At 39.9% G+C, this 25,592-nt stretch overlaps 1 protein-coding gene and 1 long non-coding RNA gene across 11 annotated transcripts in view; one reads left to right on the top strand and one right to left on the bottom strand.

Annotated features, from left to right (window-relative positions):
- Nucleotides 1-25,592, bottom strand: part of LOC105676570 (forkhead box P) — a 286,205-nt gene that overhangs the window by 114,694 nt on the left and 145,919 nt on the right. The window lies entirely within an intron of this gene.
- Nucleotides 21,304-23,438, top strand: LOC105676620 (uncharacterized). The gene is made up of 3 exons (XR_001101423.2): nt 21,304-21,870; nt 22,301-22,384; nt 22,529-23,438. It is a non-coding gene; the product is annotated as an uncharacterized lncRNA (long non-coding RNA).

Here is a 25,592-nt window from a genome sequence, read left to right as displayed (position 1 = left end):
ATCGGAAGGATAACGAGTAGGCGTTACGATGAGAATTACGGGACTGTAAAGCGGGCATACGACGCGCTTTATGTCGCTCGACTTGGAACGGCGAATTTTACTACAGATTACTCATCGCTTTTTTTTAGCGTCGTTTAACTCCGAGGGATTGTGACTTGGTCTATCGCGGCGCGAGCGCGGAGTCAATCAGCGTTGGGGAACGATCGTTTTACGCGCTCGTAATGCGCTCGCCGCGGTCTCGTCCTGCGTACACGAGAGCTGCTCGTAAACGCGCGTGAACGAATGTCATAAAGCGCATAACAATCGCTCGACAGAGGGTACAGATCGTATGTATAGTTCACTCTCTTCTTTACGTATAGAATTATGTGTTCAACTATCGACTATATGTGTGACTCTCGATTCTAAACAGACAAAAATTTGCTGTTTCAGAAAATTCTATTAGTTTTCTATTCGTAGTAATTAATATTGATATCACACGTCAGTATTGTTGTTATCGAGATTATTATTATTATTGGAATTCACTGATTAATCGATTATTTTTTAGAACAATTTATCTTACATTTGAAGAAATTATTTCAACTTAAATAAAAAATAATAAAATTTATTGCCGTAAATAAAACTGATAAAGTATAACTTATATTTCAAGTAAATAATAAATATTATATTTTTTAATGTAAATTTCACTATTGTCGACAGATATTTAAAATACGTTCTGTATAGAAATAAATTATGAAAAGTATATTTCAAAGCACGTGCAAATTTCTTTGCAAAATTTTCTCAAAGTTTGCCAAAATGACAAAGAATTTTCTCTGTGGCGGATCTCATTATAAATAAATAAGAAACACCTGCAGGTACAAACAGAGCGACACACGGGTATCGTCACGTCCGTTTACACGGAAATATTTATCGCAATGCTATATAGCGCGATAAACACTGCCGTATACATTTATGTTTACCTTAACGCCACGTTACAGACGATAGCGAACCAAACATTTACATCTGTCTCGTATCGACGCGACACAATAAACACGTTTCCTCGAATTCAAGGAGGAAAACATCATCAGCCATCGGCGGAAGAAGCGCTCACAAAAAGCGCAACTCTCAACATGCATCCTTTCGCAAGCGCGTAATCAAAACAGCCGTCTCGTACATGCTCCTTTAGATCATCGGAACATCCCGGCGGAACCACAAACACACATTTCTCCAATTATCTACGTGGTTTGACTTGGGCGATTGGACACTAAGCATCGCTCCCAGCACCGAGTCTCGCGTGTATCAACGGCATACGTGACATCGGTTAACGATTAGGAGGAAAACAGGAGTCGCTTTTACTCCGAGATAGAAAAGGAAGAGAATAGAAAAGGAAAATGTAAGAAAGAAAATTCAATAAAAGAATAGAAACACGGAATAACGAGTGAAAAAAAAGTCAAAGAAGAGACGATTTAGACAAGTAAATGAAGCATAAATTTTCTCTTGAGATAAAAAGCAGTCTAAGAAATAGCACATGGTGGAAAAATTTATACTGTGAGAAAGTATAAGAAGTAGAAAGACGAATGCATAATGTATAATAAAGATAAGAGAAACGCAGATAAGAGTACAAATAAAGAAACAATAAGCGAAAGAAAAAACAGTAACAGAGTAGAGTCCAGTCGGGGATGATCCGAAAATAACAGAGGGTGTCTCAAGCGAGAGGCAGAAACACGGGGGTGGGCGGCCGCCCTTCAGGAAGCGAGAGGAGCGACGACCGCTTAGGTTTCCGCAGCGTCGACGCTTTTTGGATTAACCGCTCGGACATTAGAATACGGAATTGATATATTATAGTCGTGGACCACCGTCGACGGACCGTTTCCTCGGCCGTCCTCTCGCTGCCACCCCTTCTTTGGCCGCGGAACCGCGGGGGTCAGGCAAATCCGTGAAAGAAGGAGGGCGGATGGTCCGGTTACACATACTCTTTAGGCATGACTGCTCGCTGTTCGCATCTTTCATCGCATTATCTCGCCCTCGTAAAACATTCCTTTATAGATTGCCGAAATGTCCCCCTGCGTTGGTATTGGAGGAGGGGGAAAAGGAAAACTGACCACTGTACTGTATCGTTGCGTTGTCTTCATCTTGGACGATGAAGACCACTACTATGGCATGATATGAACATACTTTGCATTTGTATAAAGTGCAGAATAAATTTGCAGAATTATTAATATAATTAGAATACGGAAATAAATATTAATATAATTAAAAAAAAAAAAAATTTTGCATACTTTCAATAGTTTAAACTTTACACTAAAAGTCAATAGATTTTCGGCCTCAATACATTTTCATGATATATAATAGTAGAATTCTAATAATGTGATAAAAAAATCGCAACTAAATATGTAAAAATTTCTAACGATCTCAATGTTAAGTTTTTATTCTCGTTGACTTCAAACTATAATTTCTGTTATTATATTTAGAATATGTTTATTTAATTCTATTTGAGAAAAATGTTTTGTAAAAAAAAGAATATTTAACATTCTTTACGAGTAATTTAAAATAAATAATAATTTATATTCCTATTATTAATTTACTCATTCATTATCTCAATAAAAAATTTACTATCACAGTAATAATTAACTTACAATATAATTCTAAATGTACGTATAACTTTACCCATTTTTTTTTGTCTTTTTATAAAGTCTTTTTATAAATTCTCTGGCAACACTGACAATCGCATCTTTGATATCATCAGACATCTGCATTGCATTGAGCAGCAATGACATCATCGAGTTTTGCATCTACGTAGAAGAGTTAATCGAGCATTTTTCTTATATTTACACGTCAAAGTTTGCTGATGCAAGCCATTATTTGTTTACTTAAGCATGACTCTAATGTAACTTGTTAATTGTTATGTGTACGATATGCTAAAATATCAAACAGAAAATGTTACTATTTTTAACAGAAAACTGTGTGTTTTGGTTCTCTTCTGAATTTAATAATTCTAGTTATGGCGGAGAAAAAAATTTTCTCAACAACAATTTTTGTAGACGTTCTCAAAAATATCGCTACGCGTGACATGGATCACTGGTACAGCGTTTTTTTTCCGAGTTGATTTATCGTATTGGCGATTAAGGAGGCGGCCTGGAAGCGAGCGTTCGGCCTGAATGAATGTCGATCAACTCTCCCGGACTCGGGTTCGATCGGCTAATGGCCTCTGGTAGACATTAACATTAACGGAGAAGTCGACGGGCGTTTATGTGAGCGTGGCGTTAATTCGACTTTAAGGCGTCTCCAGTTCCCCCTGTATCCGTGCTGGTGGTTCTCTTGTTAGCATACTTATCATCCGTTCGTGAAATTAAGAGAGCGAGCGAGGTGTCTCTCCGGGTGGTGATGGCGGTGCGACGGAACGAAGAAGCCAGTGCGCGAGGGTAGAGAAAGATGTTAGGGGATGACTGCCTTACGGAAAGCGGGGCGGATAGAGCGGGCGATGTTGATAATATCAGTTCGAGCAGGATAGAACGGGTATTGGCTGGCGGACTATTGTCGGAGTAATGTTGATTGGATTCAAGACCGAAGGCATTAATCTGCCTTCTTTTATTATGGTACCGAGAGGGCCATTCTCTGGTCGTCTCTCGCTCTATCCTTCTCTCGCGACGATCGCGTTGTCTCCTCCAGTTGATACCTACTTACACGAAATACACTAAGGATTTCTCTGTTTCAACTGTCCTCGCGTATCCGTGTAGCTCCTTACTGCGTCTCTCAATCCCGTGTCCATATCTGCAGTCGCCATCGATCCGAGATACCTCGATTGGGATTTAAAATATGAAGTGTACTTCGGCGACGTTAAAACCTCGTTCACTGGCGATCGCCCAAAATTTCGTCTCGCCGTACAATTTACCACTTTCACTTGGAGGACCTCGATGTATTTTTAATTTTGAGAAAAACATAAGCATTTTTTTCTAAAATTCTCTTACCAAATTATTGTCAAATTTTATTATAATGATACTCATTTCATGTTAATACGTCTGTTTCTCTGTCACGCGTTGTACGTTAAACGATACTGAATAAATTCAAAACTGCTGACAACACAACCGAATTGTGCAAAAGAGAGTGAAGGACTTAAATCTTGTGGTATATCTTTCGGTTCGAATCCCCCAATTAGGTTCCGACACAAATTCTACGGATTAACGATGATTTATCGGCGTAACCGGTACAGTTGTATCGCGAAAAAATCCAGCGAACAATAGCCGGCGCTATCTCGTGGCTTCGGGCTTTTCGTTTTAGAAAAGAAGGAGATCCAGATGGATGATCGTAAGTGGTGGACAGTGTCCGATAAGAGCAGCCGTCCGAATGGAACGAAGCGAGGGAGAGGTCCGCGGCGGCTGCCGGTCTTGAAGAATGGACCTCTTTGTTTAGCCGTTTATGGTGGAAGAGATTTAGCCGGATTGTCGTCAACCGATAGCCACCGAGGGTGAACAAGGCAAGGGGGTGAAACCTGGAACTCGCACCAATACTCGCGCACACGGTTGACTTCTTCTGTCTTCCCCGCTTTTTACCGAGCCTTCCGTGCTTCCGTCCCTTCTGCCCACTCCTTTTCCCCACAGGGCACCAGCAACACCTTTCGAGGAGATTCGCTACGCTTACGAGCGACCCTTCACAATGGCCGGGCATTAGCTGACAACAGAGGTGTGGACACCGGATAGCCCTAACGCCCTTAACGCTCGTTCTCGCCTATCCTGCATGATTGGCCGGCCAGCCAGCCGGGCAAAGCGTTTCGCATTTATAGCCAACCGGTGGATCGTCGGGATCTAAATAAAATCTCTGCCTGTGCAGATAAGAGAGGTTTGCCAAGGAGCAAATCCTCCTTCGCTAGTTGCCCGGAAAGAAACGTCGAACGATTCTTGCAATTCGTTGATCCTGGAACGAAATAAGTTCATAACATTTGCAACATGCGCAACGGCGCAAATCTTATCCGTAACTGAGAATTAACGGATTAAATAGGAAATATTGCTTTTAGATAGACGCAACTTTTGCTGTCCACAAGTTTGCTCGTCAATGCAAAAATTGCAGTCACATGTAACGATTGTGTATATTTTCGTCGATTTCTTTTGATGCGATGCCGATAATTAAATCAACACTATTAAAAATTATTAATAATAACAATAATAATAACTGTTAATATAAAATCGATGCACGCCGATAAAATAATTTTAGATTCGTGACATTTGGCCTTACAAAATATTAGTCTGTAACATTTAAAATATATAAATTTTCTCAAATCGATAGTTCTTGTACTGTGATGTCATCACTTCTTTATTTACTCTTTATAGCATAGCAAAGTTTCATTGGGTGGGAAAGCTTGCTTTGAGGTGTGTCGATATTTTTGATAAACAGCGTATGTTACATAGAATATTTTTATGAATATGTGAGCTTAATTCGAATCAATTTTTGCACGTCCAAGAAAAGGCTTGAAAAAGAATAAATAATGTTAGTTCAGAAATAAGCTTAAAAATCGTCCTATACAGGAATCCTATAGACATCCACGACTAATTGTAAGCGGTTGATACGACCAGATACAGTTATGCAATAATAAGCTAATGTAGATAATAGGATTATGTCGAAATCTCCTGTAATTGGCCGCTGAAAAGGTGTGCTCGGTTTTGCTAATCACCCACTAAAAGGTAACTTTGGACGCTCTACAGTTAAGCTTAAGAGGTTTACTGGGCTTTACACGCATACGGAGACTTTACGTTTGTTTCCTTTTTCGGGATCATAAGATGTAAAGAAAGATAATCATGTTAACACAATTAGTTACGCAAGCCTATGCGTATATATACAAGAAAGATTTTACCTCTTTCTATCTTCAATTCTTTGAGATTACTTGTCAAAAAGTCCAAATTAAAACCAGTTATTATGTAATCGACATAATTTGAAATATTAATTTTATAAAATTAGTTACATTAAAGTTTCATAATATGCTTATAAAATTTTGGCGAATATACTTAACCACTATCTTAAAACTTAATAAAAATTATTAGATAAAAACTTGTTCCATAGTGAATAGATTTATAAAACTTAAATTGAACTAATCGGATGAAAATTTCACTCAATAACATAAATCATCCGAATTTCACTTTTTGAAATTGAGCTCGTTAATTGCAAAAATTATATTAATTTCTTCGACCAATTTTTCAAAATTATTAAGTTGTGTTCTGCTTATAAATTGATATCGATGTTACTCTATTTTTGACGAGATATACATCAACACGAGAGATGAAGATGCAGGTAATATTCTGCGAATGTCATGACACGCTCGATAATACGCATATCGCGGAAATACCCTCATTTTGCTGAACATCCGAGAATCGAGGGCAAGGATAAAGCTGCCAGTCGAGGAAAACTCCATAAATCACTGCGAAGGCAGAGAGGAAACCCGAAGGAAGCTGGCACGTATGGATCGCAACTGTGCGAACGTGCGTGTGCTATCGGCAAAAATATACACGTCCATATATGTACGAGAGGTGGATCCTTATTTACTCTAAAAGGTAAAGGGAAAAACCGACCACCGGTCTGTCCATCCGTACTTAGATGGCCACACTCCTGTGGAGCCTGACCGTTCTCACAGTAAATATATCGAAGTGAATTGCAACTTCGTCCCTAATCCAACCCGCGGATACCCCATGCTCGAGGCTTGATCCATAGCTCCGCAGTAAATTCGCGCTGAATTTATAAGAACCGCTCCGCCGTCTTTGAGAACATTGTTCTCTTGACCCGCAAATACATCTTCTCCGACCTCACGATTTTTGCCATTCACATTTGCCATAAAGTTTGCCGTTGTTTTTGAAAAAAAAATCAGACAAATAAAACATTTTATAAATTTATTCTGTACCAATGTCTTATATATTAGAATTAATCATTAACGTCATTGCACGATATAATCTGAAGTAATCTACATACTGGATTTTCGGCAGTCGATATTAGAAATATAATTAGATGTGTGACGAAATGTCGTTATGCGAAACATTTATGGATCAAAATATGTCGCTTTGGACTGCACGCAATTTTGAAGCGACTCCTACTCGGCAGGAATAATTCACCACCGTCGACGAGACGGACGATGAGAGCGAACTACTTTAACCTCCACCTTTTAGCCTGCGAGTTTCGAGGGTGCTCAGCCGTGTAGTGTCAATGAATAAAAATTTGCGGCGAGGGTGGCGTTTGATGCCGATTTTAAAGCTTACCCTTCCTCCCGCTCCCGTCGCTTCCCTCTCTACTTCCGCGGCGGAGACATTACTTTATACTGCGACACAGGACCGCGCGAGAGGAGTCATGGTCCACAATCAAGGGTGCCCGTGGAGAGGGTAGCTCGCACTTATTTTCGCCTGACTGCCCGCAACCCCCTCGATGCCACCCCTTCGATGCCTGCCGCGAGCTCAGAATAAGACGATTTCGCCTGCAGATCATTACGCCACGCCTTAAGTCGAGCTAATATGTCCTCCTCCGCTCCACGCCGCCCCCCGAATTCACCCTCCATCCGACCGCGACTCGTATATATCCCTCGAAGAAGCGAGCGTCGCGAGCCAGAAGCCGCCGTCGCCATCGCCGTTGCGACATAGACAATTTAATGCCGTTTTATAAATTATACATCGCCCGCAAGCTCGCGAGACGAGCCGATTACCGGGGTAAATCCTCCGTCCTCTATTTAATCCAGTCTCCAAGTATGTGTGTGTGTGTGTGTGTGTGCGTGCACAGGTCGTGACACCTATGTACGGTTGCGATGGCGAGGAAGAATTTCTCTCAGGGAAGAGTAGAGGCATCCGGACGGGGATTCCTGATGCGGAACTTACCAGACGTCGCAGACGTTTATCGGCGCTACTAAATGTAGTACGTGGATTCGGGGAGAGATAAGTAAGTGTAAGGCTGTTGGCTACGATATGTAGCGCAGATCGGTGTAGTCGTTTATAGATGAGTTCTCAACGTGAAAGGCATTTCGATTGCGCTCACTCACTATTTCTAATGCGATAAACTTGGAATTGACTTTGCTAAATATTTTAAAACAATCTCAATATTGTTTTCACTTTTCTTCCAGATTAAAGTTTGTCTAAATAAATAAGATTGTAGTGTTTAAATAATTCGATTCGATATATTATAATATTATAGGTATAAGAAAAACGTCGATGTTGCATTGAAATAAAGAAGAAAAAGAAAGGACAGTCACCCTAAAATCGATAACCACGTTCGCAAATCTAAGGAACCTTCTCTATCTTACGCAAAGGGAGACGAAAGGCGAGTATTACTGTACAGGATCAGAGACGCCCCACAACGTTGTCGTATTATAAAAGTAACATATCGATATCGTAATAAGGAAATGATTGGATATGTGAAGCGTATATATTCATCGACACCCCAAAATTTTCATACTCTTTCTCTTTTCACGCTATATCTCGGCGGTTTTCCACTGACTATTATTCATATAATGCGCGGGTATTTACAAAGTTCTGCTCTACATTTTTGGAGGATGGTTTTTGAACGAAGCATTGTAAATATAACGAAAAATGAAAAAATTGAAAATTGATAAGCTTTTTGAGAGTCCCGAATAATTCTTGATCATTTTTTTTTTTTTAGTTTTTTTCGCATATTTATTGTATGTAGGACGCATATACATCGTTCAGACAAGGAAAAAGATTTAAGATTAAAACATTCTTTGAAAGAATGTAAAGAAAGAGAAAGTATAATCCTCCTTACTTAACCTTGCAATTTAATATAAAGATCTTTTCTTATCTACATTTTAGAGAAATATATTTTCTGAAAAAAGAAAAAATTACGGGTTTTCAATCATTCCTAATCACAATCTTCTTGCAGTTAATTCTCATTTTTATACATTTTCAAGCCTAACAAATTTTATTTACATAACAATACTATAATTACGTATACAATTAAAAAATTATTTTCTGTAAATGATTAAAAAGATAAATATAAATCTGCAATATTGTAATTACATACAATTCTTCAATTATACTTTTATTATACTATTTTATTAATAGCTCTTTCACGTGCTTATCCAATAATAAATGGAGATAATAAGTACTGCATTCTCGTTATATATATACATATATGCGATATGATACAGCGCGATTTCTTCCAAACAGACAACTTTCCACCCTCGCTGATCATGGAAAAAAGGGAATGCGCGAACGAAGAAGGGGGCGACTATTCCTTACGCTCTCACGTGCCACCATAGGACTATCGATTCCAGGATTAGACGACAATTTTTCAAGCCTACGGCGAATAATTACTGAATCCTTCCCTCGACAGGCAGCTTCGAGCGCCAACCAACGATTGCCACTTTTGCTTCCTTGGCGCGCCTGCCACACCGCCGACACGCGGGCTCCGTTCTGCGGAACGTCAATGAAAAATGTGGTGCGAAGAATTTGCCGGCGTGATTAACGGTCTCGCACCCCTTCTCCGATCTCTTTTTTGCGACGTAGTTTGAAAAGATACATGGATTGTTTGGGATTTCGTAACGCCGACGATGTGTTCCGGAAATTGTAGGTGACGTAAGAGTTATTTGCTTATAACATTGATATTTACGATACTTTTGATGCTTGTTCACAATTACAAATTTGATGCACATTTTTTCATATTTTTAACACAACAACATTTTATACTGTGACATTTCTTTTCCTTTTGAAATTTGATATCATGGTGAATCTTTTTTCAGTATTATATATTCTGTATTTAATTTCAATATCACTATCCAATCATATTCGATTCTGGAATTGTATTAAACTCACTTGATACAGAGAGATATATTCTCACACAATGCTCGTTCTCAAACAATGTTGCCGAATCCAGCGATGCATGTTAGCGCGGATGGATCCGACGAGGATTTTTAAAGAGTCACGGAGGCGATACACGTCGGCGTAGTAACTTTCTGGGAAAAAAGCGGAGGAAGACGACTAGATGGAGGCCGGGATACCTTCATCTGCGGATTACTTATGCACGAGCAGCCGGGACTCATTTCATTGCAGCGAAGCTAAAAGCTGAGAAGCGAATGGAGCCAAGCCGACGGAAAAATGTTTCTATTTAGCTCGCTTAAGCTCTTTATTAAAGGTTCGCTTCTCCTGAGAGTCGCACGGGCCGAATGCGATTCGAGGAAAAGAAATTGTGGTCTCTTAACAACGACATCCTCCGTTTTCTCTTATCTCTGTTTTTCGCACTCTCGACGTCTCCATCGGTCTTTCGATCTAAGAGCTCGCGAGATCCTTACGAGGGTGAATCGCAGCGAGCGGGGGAGAAAAGTGGGAGAAATTGCGTCAATTACCCGCTGATTTCGGCATCTGATCCGTGGATTACGTCCCACCGCGAGTGCTGATCCCTCTTTCGTTTATTGAGCGACTCTTTCGAAACGACGCAATCGGATGTCGCGGGAGAGAGAATCCACCACTTTTCGCGCGCGGCAAAGTATGCTTCCGTCGCAAGTGATAAGAGACAGCGAGTAATATACGAAATTGAATGTTTTAATAAACCACCGGGTACGATGGCAACGAAGCATCACATGCGCGCGAGATCCGCGAGCGGCTTTTCGTAATGGAGCGGTAATATTTATAAGAGAAATATATTACCTGCAGTTTGAATTAAATAAATTCTAGCCCTTTGCGCTGAAATGTCGAGTGCACCGCGATGCGACATGGAGGAGAATTAAATGATAATGTGTACAATGAGACGGGCAGAATATAAAGTTTGGCTTAAATAAATTCCCACTTTCGCGCTAATGTGGAGAGTTTATGCAATTTTATACGACAGCGATACAATAAATTTCACAGTGACGTCTAATAACTAAGTTCTAATTCTAAGTAAATGTTTATTAAAATATCAAAATTAAAAATACTCGTGCGCATATCTTGATGTTTGCAGTAATAGCAATCATTTCGAGATTTAAGTAACAATGCGCTACTTGCGTTGCAGTCGATTGATAATTCTACGGTAAGCGGGACAAAAAATTTTCCTCGCTTAAAACTGCCGCATAATTAAAAATATTTGAAAAATTCGGCCTGTCAACCAGCACGATCCTTCATGATCTTGCGACCCTTCTTTCGAGGCCGATTGTCTCTCATCGCCAAAGAGATGGCTGAAAGAGGCTACAAATAATTCCGGGGCGTTATTCGATGGCATATTTTCGATTATCGGCCAACGAAGCGTAATCTACGCCGTAAATGGAGGATTGTCTCTGTGTAGCGCAAGATGAGGTGCTGCTGCGGGCTTCTCGAAGGGCGGTGTCGAAGGGGGTCTGGCGCGAAAGAGGGATTTACGGAAGTATGAGAGAGGCGACGGTAGGAGAGGGAGCGTAGCCACCAGCGGCTCTTTAAAAGAAAGCGGGATAAACAGACAGTTCCAGTAGCAGGGAGGAAATGTAAATTTCCAGCGAGGCGGAAGGACGAGAAAAGAATAAGGGCTCGAACATCGCGGGTATATTGAGTGAGCCGGCCTTTCCACCCGCACAGCAAGCCACCCCTCCTTTAAATTTCATGTGCCAATTGTACGCGATTGTCTTTACTTTGCTTCCCGCGCGCGCGCCCGCGCGCGCGCGTGATCCGACGCTACGGGACGAGTTTTCCAAGTTGCGCTCGTTTCTTCCGCTCGATGTGTTTCGCATCACGAATCCTCGCGTCAATGGAGAATCGCAAAGCGAAAACAGAATGCGATGATTTTGATGCGTGTATAACATAAAAGTTTGCGATCGCTGAATCTCGCAGATTACAGCATTTGTTTACTTTTATAATTTTCCACAAATTTTTATACTTATTTAAATATTATATTTTTTTACTTTTATTAGTGTATCTGTCTTTAGAATTTAGATACATTTTCTCTGTTGTGTACATTTAAAGGGACTAACATGGAACTATTCTCATTTCTAAATATAGTAAATCGCAATAGAGAACAATTTCATGAGGCAGCAAATGTTCATAAAACTTTATCTTGTTAAATTCGAAGAATTCGAGGGATTAAGACTCTATAAACGGAGCTTAAACATAGAAGAAGCAAAGATAGTGCTTTTAAAATCCATCAATTTTCCTGATGAGGCCAGGAAGCTATCTAAAGTAAATTAAAAGACTCGAAGAAGACGAAGAATGCTGAGCTTGATAAAGTGAAAAATAATGGATTTTGATTGAGAAAAAAAAACGAACAATATTGTATATAGTTTTGTTCAATACAATTTCCACATCTATTTCTTTACATATTCCTTTGAAAGTTTTAACAATCATGAAAGAATTACATCGGAATAAGTTTCTTTTCAAAGACGACCGTTCGAAATGGATTGAGGAAGTTGTACATCGGAAAAGGTCGCGCTACCAACAAGAGCAAGAGACGATGCAAGTAGACAGCCGCGAAATGATATTCAAAAGGAAGGACATGGGAGGAGGTTAGGATGAGGCGGATCGAAGGCAACGAGATCACTGTCCACGGCGTATAAAGTGAAAGATTCTCTGCCGCGAAGGGTGGCTCGCGTGACAGGGGTTGAAGTGGCAGAATCGGACGGTCACCCTACGTGCCGGGAATTCCGCGCCGGGAAGAGGTTGCGGAGAGTACACGCAGTTCGCTTCGATGTTGCGAAACTTCGAAGGGCCGACGGGAGACGGTAAACGAGAGCAACAGTCGCTGAATAAACACAAAGTCCAGTTAAAGTCGTAATAAATGTCTCCCGCCTTCCGACGAGCTCTCTCTCCCCCTCTCCCCCCTCTCTCTCTCTCTCTCTCCTCCTCCCCCCCCCCGGGCTTACTTTTCTTTCTTTTCCGGAGACAAACGGTATTGAGGGTGAAAATTGACGGCTTTATCGTGCCGCTTCCGTGAGCGCGAACTTTCCGAGGAGTTGCGCTTTCACCCGCCTAGCTTCATATCCTGCTAGTCCAAGAACTCTAAGCGCGTCTCTCTATTCAGTTCGCGATATTTCTTAACGAAATGGATGCAGTTTAATCTTGCTTTCCAGTTATGTAAAGAAATAAAAATTGGATTACTTCATGAGAGAGTTATCGTGTCATAAGACATATTATTTAACATATTATATTAAACAGCATGTTAAAATTACTAGATAAACCTGAAACTTTATTTCAATATAGATTGGATATACAAGTTTATTTTTGCACATGTATTATTTTTTTTATTGTATTATTTATTTAATATGCTGGCACACAAGTAAATATTATATTTCATCAACTTTATTAAAATATTCAGATTGATGTAACTCTGCGTAGATAATATATATTTTATGTACTTTATAAAAAAACAATAAAAAATACATGAACCTTCCAAATTGTAACATTTTACACGGTACACGAATAAGTTTAGAAAAGATTGACATACAGATGGCAACGAAATCATCCTGCTACTTCACAAAAATATAATCACGCGGCTGCCGATTTTGCAATCAACCAGCGCAGTCGGTTACCCGCAAAACCGTATGACAAGTGACACAGAACATATGTTAGAATTGTTTATTCGCGTATCTCGCAAAACCTTAACCCGGTATTACAATCCAGCCGGGAAAATAAATTCCCATCGGCCATGTGTTTGTTCGATGTTGTCGGATATCGCTGTGTACATAGCAACTCTATCGTAACGCTTCAAGACCTTTACGACGAGCCTTAATCTCTCAAGTGAAAACGTCTAGTTTTACGTGTCAATTTTCATTTGTAATATATGTTAACAATTTCTGTAATCGATTATTCAACTGCCATGAATCGATGAAATTCGATGACAGCTTCACAATAGAAAAGTCGAATTGTGAGCAACTTGAGATTTTTTCCAAAATTTGTGTCATCTGCTTATGATATATTCTTTTTGATACTATACGTTTAAAGAAAAAAAATATGATAAAATATAACCAGTCCCCCCTAGCAAACACTTTCAGATATTCCTCTTATCTATAATATCATTCTATGAATGTATAGTTGCAAATTGTGGACATCAGCAAGCTGTAATATATCGACGTCTGCTCATATCAAGATGACTATAGCATCGATGACGTATGCAAATGTATTTGTTTAAATATAATTTTATCGACGCGTAATCAATATTGCCCAATATATCGTGAGTTTTCATGACACTTTAATAACGTCGATACGCATGGTTTTTATCACTTAGATATAAAACTGACAATTATGAATGTTCGCGCGCACGCGCGCGAAGATTTTGTAGGAACTTTATGTTTCTATATAAGAAAAAATATAATATTTTTAGCATTTTAGTTTATATTAAAAAAATGTTTTCATGTCGTAAGAAATAACCAATAAAAAGAATAAATATTATCTAAAACAGGATAAAGCAAAATGCTTGTTGTTTATTAATTATTATGTAAACATTGTAAAATACTACAAAAATGTCCAAAATATATTTAAACTATTTTCTCAGCGTTTTCTATAGAAATATTGTCTCATGTAGAGAACATTCGGCGCCGATGTGTCCTGGAATATATCCCTACAGAAATTCCTGCTCGGAAATTTTGTCTCAAGTTTTATTTTGTTTCCGGTTTCGATGAAAATGCAGTGAAACTTTTTGTCCACTCTACCGCAATGATAGTGATAAAGTGTGCGTGTTTAATGAAATACCTATTTCAAGGAATGTTCACGGAGAAATTCAATATTGCATTTTTCTTTTAAACCTAAGAATGTTTTTGCATAGATTTACAGTTGCACGACGTAAATTCGTTGAATGTTCTTTATAACAATAATATATTATGCGCTAGTTGCTTCTCCGCAGAATCCAATCATCAACTATTTGTGTCGGAATCAATTAAAACTTGCCGCGCACGACAACGTCGATCAATTAAAATCACATGATATTTTGGTCGCTCGCTATAAAATGCGCATGTCTCTAACACATATTCCGCATTCGGGCCTTTCGATCAGTTGTTTCGACTCGTTACAAATATTTACCAAATATCGATCTCATCCTCATACAAACCCGAACGCCCTTCGTGTGTCGTGCCGTGGTCGCGATGATGAGCAAATTGCATTTGCAGGTCACCCGCGACGTCGATATTTGTATTCGTTTGTACATTGAATAGCAGATTGGCTGTTCGCCAATTAAAAGCCGCGTTCACTCCCGCGAACTCGATGCAAGAATCCTCGTGTAATCCTCATGTAATAATGACGATCACATATGCAATTGCGCGAGCATTCAGTTACTTTACTTCCATAATTCTACACTTGTACATTTTATGCAGGACAATAAAATTGTTTATGAAATCATTGAATGTTTTGGAATTAACCACTAATTCCAAAATAATTGAAAATTAAATCCTCAAGCTGACTGAAAATATTTTAAACGTTGTCACAAGAATAAATGCAAAGAATGACAAATTGAATTATTTACGACGATTGACATTCTGTCAATATGTGCTTCAGTCGTCAATTGCAAAAGATAAACCTCGAACTTTGTGAAGAAACATCGAGTCATTATTGTTACGATAATCAACGTATATGCGAGAGCAATGATAGAAAGATCAGCATGTGGTTTTTCAGAATGACAAAAAAAGACAGATCAATATTTAATAATATAGCGATCGTTATAAAAGACGTTTTATTTTTAACTAAATTGCAATAGCACATAGCAGTCATAGGAAATGCTAACTTTGGCTTCTGTTCGTACACGGAGAAGCGGTTCTTATTGATTTACGTGTATCGGAAATATCGTGGATACTTGCCATGTGCACTTGACTTACGTAATGATCACCGTTGAAATACCCTTCTACATCTATCGTATTTATAGTCTTTCCACTAAACAATAAGTACATTTTTGAAAAACTAAAAATAAATACTTTTAGAATGTATTATAACCAGAAAGCAATTGTTTGTAGATTTAAAAAAACACAATTTCAGCATTCTGAGATTAATGTGATAAGATAGAAACTCAGCACGCGGCTTAAAAAATTCACCCGAGATTTCATCGGAAAATACGGATGTGTAATCACTTTGCGGAAAATCGACGACTACCATTGATCGGAAGACAGACGATCCCGCTTGACCGAAGGCAGATCTCCTCAGCATCACACGCACGAGGTCGCCGTGTAAAGGTGGCGGAGACCGCGGACGTAGATCGTTAAAATAATAAAGGTTGTTATTGAACGGCGTCGCTGCTGAACCGTCACAGGCATCCGCGCAAAAATTTGAATTTCTCCCGCTCGGCATCTGTCGCTCTCGCGCTTCGCGTCTCATCTCTCGGTCTCGTCCCCTATCGGCTCTTCCCCCCGTCCTCTTTTCCTTTTATCCACCAACGCCGCCACCGCGAACCTTGGCAATATCAGAGGGCGACCCGATATTATGTCATTCTCAATACTGCACGCGGTTGCGGCCGCAGCACTGCCGTATTATTAAAGGCATCGAATAGACTATGAGACTAGCCGGAGTAACGAGAAAGAGAGAGAGAAAGAGAGAGAGAGAGACAGACAGAAAGAAAGAGAATGGAAGCAGTAAAAATAGGCACCGTCAATAAAGTTTACGACGTTTTGATTTGATTTTTCATCAATTGTGGTATTTGAAAGAAATCATCTAAACAGACTTTTCTTAAGGAAACGCGTTTGGTAATATTATTTCAGCACAAGATAAAAATTTAGTCCATTTAATATAACAACATTCTTTTTTAACTTTACAAAGCCTTAATGATTCAATAATAACATTTGATCAAATAAATCATTAGGCTAATACAAATTTTTCATGCTGTAATGCTTGTGTTTAACAATATTCATTTGACATTTGTACAAACATTCGGTCGTTTTATCCGATCATCTTCAATGTTCAAATTTTTTCGTTCTAGTCCATATTATCAATCGTTTCAAATCTTTATCAAGCGCTTATCTCGCCTACCTATTACGCATTCGCTTTTCGCGTTCGAGTTTTCTTTTCTTGCTGATGTGCGCTTTACTTTAGTATTCATTCTTATACCCGCGTCTCGTTTGTCGTTTGCGCTTGTCCGAACTTTATTACGCATGTATTTTCCATTAATTTTTTTTTTTTTTTTTTTTTTTTTTTTGTAAAAAGTATTTATTTATGTATTATTTTTACGAGCAAATAATATTTCTATAGATTTCTTATATGCTTGAATTTAGTCAGATGATTTGTTAAAATTTTTTGTTGCTATCCATCTACTCAAAAATCTTAATATACATATATTACATGTCACTATTGTATGTTACTGTTTGTGATCTCGATTCAGTGATTATGTCGATACCTTCGATTATCGGGAGAAGATGGAAAAGAAATAAGAAACTATTGATGTTAAAAAGGAGTGAAATAAGAAATTGATATCTCTTAAATTTAACATCACTACTGTCATCTAACATTGTTGCATGTTGCAAATGAGAAAAACGACAAGCAGAAAACCCGAAAAAGAGAAATTCTCCCAACTCTCAGTGTGTCAACCATCTTCTCTCACTCCACATAAATACTGCACGTATCCGCGAAGAAGAAATCGAAGAGGAACGTCGGAGGACGAAGGACGTCGAGAGCAGGAGAAAAGCGAGCAAGAAAAAAAAGAATGCATAGGAGAAATATACGCCTCCTTCCACTTGGCGTCGAGGTAGGTCGGAGATTCGCCTTCTACGGTGACGTATTATGCAAGCGGATGCGGGAGACGGTGGCGGTTGCGGGGGCGGGGGCGGGGGTTGGTGGTGGGAGAGGGCGTCGTTTGGCAATCTTAGGGGATTCCGTGGATACAATGGGATCTCAATACATCACTTCACCTAACCCGACTCTCGCCTCACCCCTCCGTCTCTCTTTCCCCGTCTCTTTCACCTCTCCGGCCTTCTTCGTCCCGTGCCCACCTCTTTGGTCCTCGTCGTTTCTGTGAAGCAGCACCAACGAGGCTCCCAGATGCCGTAATAGCTTAGGAGCCGGCGTAATAGCTGCCACTGCCTTCCTAGAGAGAGTTATAGTTCAACAACGTAGAAATGGAATCGCGAGAGAAGGAGGTGGGCGGAAGGTAGGCAGCAGGGTGGAAGAGGATGGTCTCTCGCTGGAGATGGTAACAAGGAGATCGCGGAGAGAAGCCGCGGGGGGATCGCCGATCCGTTGCTAAAGGATCCCGGGTAAAACGACGAAGGAACGCAATAACCGCGGCGGAGGACAGACGATTACGAGGATGCGAAATGTCGCGATATGGTGCGATGCATCGTGGACCGCACGGAGGTGAAATCAAACTTGTCGTCTCGGCATATACGATCAGGAAGCAGGAGCATGAGAAACTTGGGCGAATATATCTCTTACAATTCGTTTGGCATTTTACAATAAGTTTTAACAAATTGATTAACTTTCTAAGCAAGTGTAGTACGCTCGTAAGAAAACCGGCTTGCTTTTTATACCATTTAGAAAAGTTTTTTCAATCCATCATAGATAATAATCAATAACTGTAATGTTAATTTTAAAATCGATTCTGCTTAGCAGGAAAAAACAAAATTCGAACTTGAAATATTTCATAATTTGTTATTGCTTTTTTACTTTCTCTCTTTAAATTATCACTTTTAGCTTAAAACAATTCTTAAATTTAGAAACATCCAATTCGGAATAGACGATTAATTACATTTTTATCTCCGTAATGATAATATATAACAGTTTTAGTTTCATTCAAAATAAGTACTTCATTCAAAATGAGTAAAATATTTTATGTATTAAGATTAATAATAAAATTGTTGCAAAATTATTTAATATATGAAGCATTTTGGAATGTAAATAATGACGCTGTTACAATAGCAATGTTATCAAATATATCAAATCTGTACAACGTTATATGTAAACTTTTCTTCATACTTTTTTTGTTAACAAAAATTCTCGTCAGAATTTATCGCAGTGGATATACCTTCAAACGTAATAAATTTAAAGCATTCACCAAAGTTAGAATAATTAAGAATTATGAGAAAATAGCATACGCGTTCAGAAAATATTTTAAAAAGATTCAGTCTTGTAACCATATATAAGTAATAGTTCTCATATTTTCTTAAATAGAATCTGCTGGAGCTATTCAAATCTTATGCAGCTTCAAATACGGCTTTCAAACATACATTACATTCTCCATACATGCCTATTAATACGAATTATAATGAAATATCCTGTCTGAGCGCCTTCCATCTAATATTTGAACCAAATACTCTCGAAAAAGTTCAACTATTCAATTCTATATTTTTATCTCGCTATTTTATTAAGCGGATCATTTAATGTCACATATATTCACATAGATAAACACTGTTAACTGCAATGTTTAAAATAATTTTATTCTAATTAGTTTATATGAAAAACTGTATATTTCGATCAAAGATTTGAAACACACATCAATAAAAATACGCGTGACGATTGATACATTAATTGTTTCTAGAGATTTCATTGGAAAAAATTGAAAATTGGAAGTGGAAAATATTTGAATATTTTTGCGCATGTCATAAAATAACTTTCGTAACAAAGCTAGCTATATTATATTTAGTTTTCGCCGTTTTTGGAAATACATATGACAAATTTTATGGCTCTCATTTTATTATGAAATGAAATAAATTAAAATAAATGAATTTGGTATTAAATTAAAGTGCCAGTGATAAAAGCACTGCCAGATTTAGCCTTATATATATATATATGTATATTCTTCCGGTTAATATAAATTTACTGTAAATTGATAAAAGTAGAAATATTTATAGTTACACTTGTGCTGAATACTAGTTTTTATAAAATGTTTTTCGATAGAACCGCCAATGTCGAAGTAGTGCACGTTACAATATTTTGACATTACGTCAACTTACTCATCATAATTTATATTCTGTTACTACTTTTTATTAGTTTTTAAAGAAGAATCTCTAGGGAAATGAAGGAAATAACATTGGTAAGGCGAGTAATAGAAAGTTGAAGAACTAGCCACTCCTACATCGGGCCCGAATCCTTTCGCCGAAAAACAATTTATCGACTACCACCCATCAAATAAGTACCACCCGGTCCTGCCGCTGCACTTTGCAGAGGAGAAAATCACGATCACGTCTGCGACCTCCCTCATTTCTGTTTACCGTGCACCGAGGCGCGGGCGCGCTACGTGATGGCGAATACTGTCATCCCGCATTCCAGTCGCGAGCATCGGGAAAGACAGAAAGAATCCCGCTGCGCCGTCCGTCCCCATCCTCCTCGCTCCCGTCCATCGCCGATTTCTCTCGCCCTGTCCCCCGCGCGACCCGGCGCGCGTGGAAGGTGCATATTCAGGAGAAAAGCCCGTGGAAACTCCGGGACGTTGACACCAGAAGCTGGATTCTGGACGTGGGGATGGCGGTGGTAGGTCGGACGCGACCCGTCCGTTAACAGAGTACCCCCGCTAGGGAGTGGGTGGCGCGGGGTAAGACAGGAGCGAAGAGGAAGCGAGATCGCAATGTGGCGATGCCGCTGGGCGGAAAGGGGAGAAGGGGAAAGAGATGCGAGTTGTTCCAGGCGTAGTGAGACGTTCGAGCAGGACAGATGTGGTGCCTCCGTATCTGAACAAGGAAGACACGCTGATACGCCGACATCGTCGCCGTCGTCCTCGTCGTCCTCGTCGTCCCCGTCGTCCCCATCGTCCCCGTCGTCCCCGTCGTCTTGGTCGTCGGCGCTGTCGACGTCGTGCGGTCGCGGACCACCGTCGGCCCCGTGGAAAAGGCGTGGCGACGTCGCGTTCGCGCACCTTCGCACCTGGTGCGCCGGGGAAGACACGCCTCCGTGGAATTCCACTCTCCGGTCCGCCTACACGCCCGCTCTCTCTCGTGTCCCTCTCTACCTCCTCCTTCTCCGCCGCGTATCACCGTGTGCGGCTTCTCCGACTTTCTCATCCGAGCGTCCTCGCTCTCCCGCCCTTCTCTACCGTACAACGCCTAGGAGGAGATCAAGGATCTCTATTCTCTCCGCCGACAGCTCTCCGTGCCCTCCCTCCCGATTTGCACCGCCGGCGTACTATCTCGCCGGTAGCAGGGAGGACGAGCCGCACCGCCACAACCATCGCCACCACCACTATCTCACTACCACTATCGTCGACGACTCGTCTCTCTCTCTCTCTCTCTCTCTCTTTCTCTCTCTCTCTCTCTTTCTCTCTCTCTTCCTGGGCCAGTGTCCTGGCTAAATCGCTACGCTCGCGTCTTGCATATGTGTGCGCGCGCGACCGTGCACATACGAGGCCGTCGCACGCATGCTCGTCGAGTTGAATGTCTAGTATGAACGTGAACGTCGTGTGTCTAGTCTTGCCGGGAGAGAAGCGCACACACATCGAAATGCGCGCGCAGAGTGTGTCCTCTTTCTCTCTCTCTTCTAGCCATCCGCCCACTCGATATTCGCCGGTGTCCCGGCCACGTGATTCCCCTCCGTCTCTCCTTCGGTGCTGAGTATAGGTTTTCAAGGGAGGAAGAATGGCGGAGAGGGAAGAAGGCGGAAAAAGACGGAGCAAGAGTCTTCGGCGAAGTGCGATTACCGCAGACTCGCGGAATCCTTCGGCTTTTCTTCCCCTCCCTGTCGCCTCCTTCGCCTCCCGTGCCACCTCTTTCTTCTTTTTTTCACTTCCTTCCGATGCGAGGCTACCGTCGGGATGTTCCTACGTGCACGTCTCGTACCGTGGAACGAAAGACGTGAGTATTGATCAGAGTCCGCCGCGGCTGCGAAAGTAGCCGACATTATTTCACGGAGAGCCGGCTGCCTTCTCGTATGCGCTCATTCTTTTACACGCGCATCCGCTTTTATTAATTACATGCTTGAGAAATCTCCCGTTTTACCAACGATATTAAAAAACTTGCATAAAGTGGGACAATAGTCCATTAAACGGGACTAAACAGCTAACTGTGTTAGGACATTACATAGCTCGTGAAATGGATAATCTATGTAAACATTTTCTCATACATATATCGTTCGCTATTTCTTCAAAGTAAGTATTTATATCGATATTCTAAATTTTTTACATTTAATAAATATTGAACTATTTCCAAGTGGACAACTTTTTAAGAATTATATGCTATTGGTTTCTATAGAAAAAAAAACACACACACAATTGCTTCGAGTTAACCACAGTGTAAAAATTTTATATTTGTATAATTCTATAAATTTATATAAACTTGAAAAAAAATCTACAAGCGACAGCAACGATTATTTAAGAAAATAAACCGCTATTCTTTGTAAACGCAAATGATAAAGCGACGGATAAATTTTGACACTCATCAAATAAACTCCTAAATAAAGTTTTAATTTTATTCAATTATGAGGTGTGTGCGATCTGCGAGTGTGACATAATTGTTTATTCTTTTATTTCCAAAGCTAAGCATACAGAATATATACTTAAATATTTATTTATAAAATAGAAAAATATCTCGCATTTGATTCCGGAAGTAAATCCGAAATAAAGAGGACTGAATGAGACTAAAATTTATGCAGTAAAAGATAAGGTAAGAAGAGTCTAGTATGGGTTCATTTAAGAACAAGCTCATGAGCTTGGAATTGTTCGATAACTTGATTTATGCTAAGATTTTCTCCTTCCATCAATTCCAATTTTTATACTGTTCGGTGAATCAAAAATGGAGGAAATTCAGTCTGGAAAAAAAGAAGAACGAAACGTCTGAAACTGTGAAAGAGACACGTGATGCTGGTGGACAGAAGAGAGGACATAAAGCGAAGATATACGAAGGCAATGGAAGGGCCAGAACGTCATGCTTATGGCTCGACCCACGACGTCCCTTATCCCTTTGAAACTTGACACACGTAATGAACACCGTCGAGCTAAAGTCGCGATATGCCGCGTAAGAATGGAGATAATAGTAGATCCGCGCGGTGCGCGAAGTCACGTGCTGCGTCATTTCTTTTTACCTATCCATATATTTGTAGAAATAAAGCGCGACGCAACGCAACGCTTGCACTTCTTACGATCTAATTTTGAAAATTCTTCATGTTTCCTCATATCTTAAATAGACATTTTTCCAGCCTTTAACGTTGTAACGTTGTAACGTTGTATAATCATAATTATGACACATCTATGTTTTACTTTCAATTATCTTATGAAGAAAATATTAAAATTTTACGCGAAACAAATACAAGACGTAGACAAATTCTAGACAAATCATTCACATATTGTATCGTTAAATATAATTTTGAATATATAATAATATAAAAAATTTAGACGTTAGAATTAATGGAATAACATTTGCATACGTAGATGTAATCGATGTCCTCGAAGAAACGGGACCCGAAAAGCGTTGGAACGATCGTATTTTATGACGCATCGTAATTCAAATATCGTAGTGTATAAAATTCAAATCGCCCGTCGTAAAGCAAAAAGTCGTTCCAAGTCGAATAAGAGTGGTGCATTAGCGGCCGGACCTACGTTAGACTGTACTTAATGCACAGTAAAACAGTAAATATTCTTCCATTGTGCTTCTTCGCGCTACGATAGTCCAAGTATCGTTAAAAACATCAAGTTTTGCGCATAAGATCTTTTTTGTCTATCGAATCGGGATCACAAACAACGGGAAAAAGTATTAAAATTTACGATGTCGGTTAAAATTGAATCAGTTTTAATCACAATCTGAAAGCATCATTATTACATTATTGATGCCGCTCGATGAATCAAAGTTTCGCTTGCAACTCATAATTGATTTATTGTTTTGTTATTTGAGAGAAACATTTAAAATTTTGATTGTTTTTACTTTTCTACTTGACGATAACAAGAGCGAAGAATTGTGAAATAGATTAACATAGTTCGGTATTTTAATTAAATATTTTTAGAGATAATGTTTCTCTAAAAATATGGTAAAACAATGTATAGTTTTTTAATTATAAACATCTTGGTAATAAAGCTAGTTAATAGAAATTGAAATTTTTCTGTGTATTCCAAATATACTTGTAATAATTCCTAAATGTAACGAAATACGTTTCTTTATCTTCGCCTACAAAACAATAAATATATCACACTCATAATTTGAATCTGCATTCCGCTTTGCACGCAATCAATAGCAAAAGCGCCGTATCATTACACACACGCACATATCGGACTCGTAACGTGCAATTTCATCGCACTAAAGCATCATTTAATGCCACAACGACACTCGCGACGAATCAATGGCGCATTCGTACATTCGCGCGCGGTCGAAATTATATTAGATTAATGTCTCACGATTCCGCGCGCGCACGCAATCGTACTTGAGAAAAGAAAGAAAGAAAAAGAAGAAAAAATCGCGGTTCCTGCTTAAAGCCAGCTATTCCCCGCATTCAAGACTAAGCGGCGCCGTGCAAAGCGTGCTCGAGCGGTGAGATCGCGCATGATGGCAATTATTTGCGCAGCTCCTTACCCGCGGCGCGGGTTCATTAAGACACTAATTACCGGCGTGCATGCGTGTGCACGTAAGAAGCTAGATATACGACGAGGTACAACAACGTCGGGGCCGCCGGGTGGTTCGCTCAACAGCAGCGCGAACTTCTGCAACGTTGTACCCTTCTTACGCGCGTATGTAGTGAGCCGGATAGCGAGCTCTGGCACGCTCCAGACATCTATTTACAAGGTTGCACGTCTCGGTTACGTTGTTAGACCTAAGTTGGCTCCGACTGCCTGCTGCCTGCCTGCCTGCCTGCCTGCCTGCCGGTTGCCTTAGGTTAGTCCGGGGGTGGGCGCTCACAAAACCAAACCCTACAGGCACTGTATAACGTTTCGCTGCGCCTGAAAGCTCTTCTGGGACGCATTATTCAGGTGCTTTCAGTGCACATGTTTTTATCCAGCCCGAGTCGATAATACGCGAACTAATATATTTGATATTAATATGTTTTATAGTAGGATAATGAAGAATAAATCTGCAGAATTATTAAAGATAAACTATATCAAACGTCTTGCAAAAGATAATGTAATGTATATTATTTAAAAAATGTAAAATTTAATAGCTGTATGTATATTTTTTTAAATTATTAGCTCAAATATCTAAAAAATTATCGTGCTGTTTATAAATTATTCATATAAAAGATTATGTAGTAGTGATAGAGGACGTATTAGAGTACGCAATGCAAATAAATGCACTGAGAAATATAATAATCGATAGTTTGCTATCTCAATTTTAAATTGAATTACACACTTCATCAATTATTGATAAGTTTGTTTTCGGATTATGAATAAAAAGCTATTTATGATGTTACATTAAGTAACACGTAAAAAGAAATTACGAAGCGATTGAGAAATTTTGCTTTCTCAGCATTACTACACGCGCAACGTGCGCCGTGGAAACTGTTGCAGCAACCACGTGGTGTATCGTGGGAGAAGCTGCGTTTCCCACGGGCGGGGAATGACAGAGGTGTATACGGTCGGCCGATCAGTGGTAGAGGGGTTGTTTAGAGCGAGCGAAAGAGAGGAAGACAGACGGAGAAAGGGGAGAGGTGGAGAAACACCGAGGAGGGGTGAAAAGCACGTGGCGCAGGCGACGCGCGCCTCTCTGCTACGGGTGGCTGTATATCTATCGAGCTTTCCACCCCCAGCATCCCCCCCACTTGTTGTGCTTTACCGTGTTGTGTTGCTATGTTGCCTTGTGTATCGAGAAAGTTCAACGCCGGCTAGGCAATGTTCCCCATCCGCCGAATCAACAGGCTTTCTCAGCGTATATTTCGAAAAACGCACGAAGA

This window comes from Linepithema humile, chromosome 5 (genome assembly GCF_040581485.1).
Source record: "Linepithema humile isolate Giens D197 chromosome 5, Lhum_UNIL_v1.0, whole genome shotgun sequence".
In the NCBI taxonomy this organism is placed as follows: domain Eukaryota; kingdom Metazoa; phylum Arthropoda; class Insecta; order Hymenoptera; family Formicidae; genus Linepithema; species Linepithema humile.
This window is presented reverse-complemented; position numbering and strand designations above follow the sequence as displayed.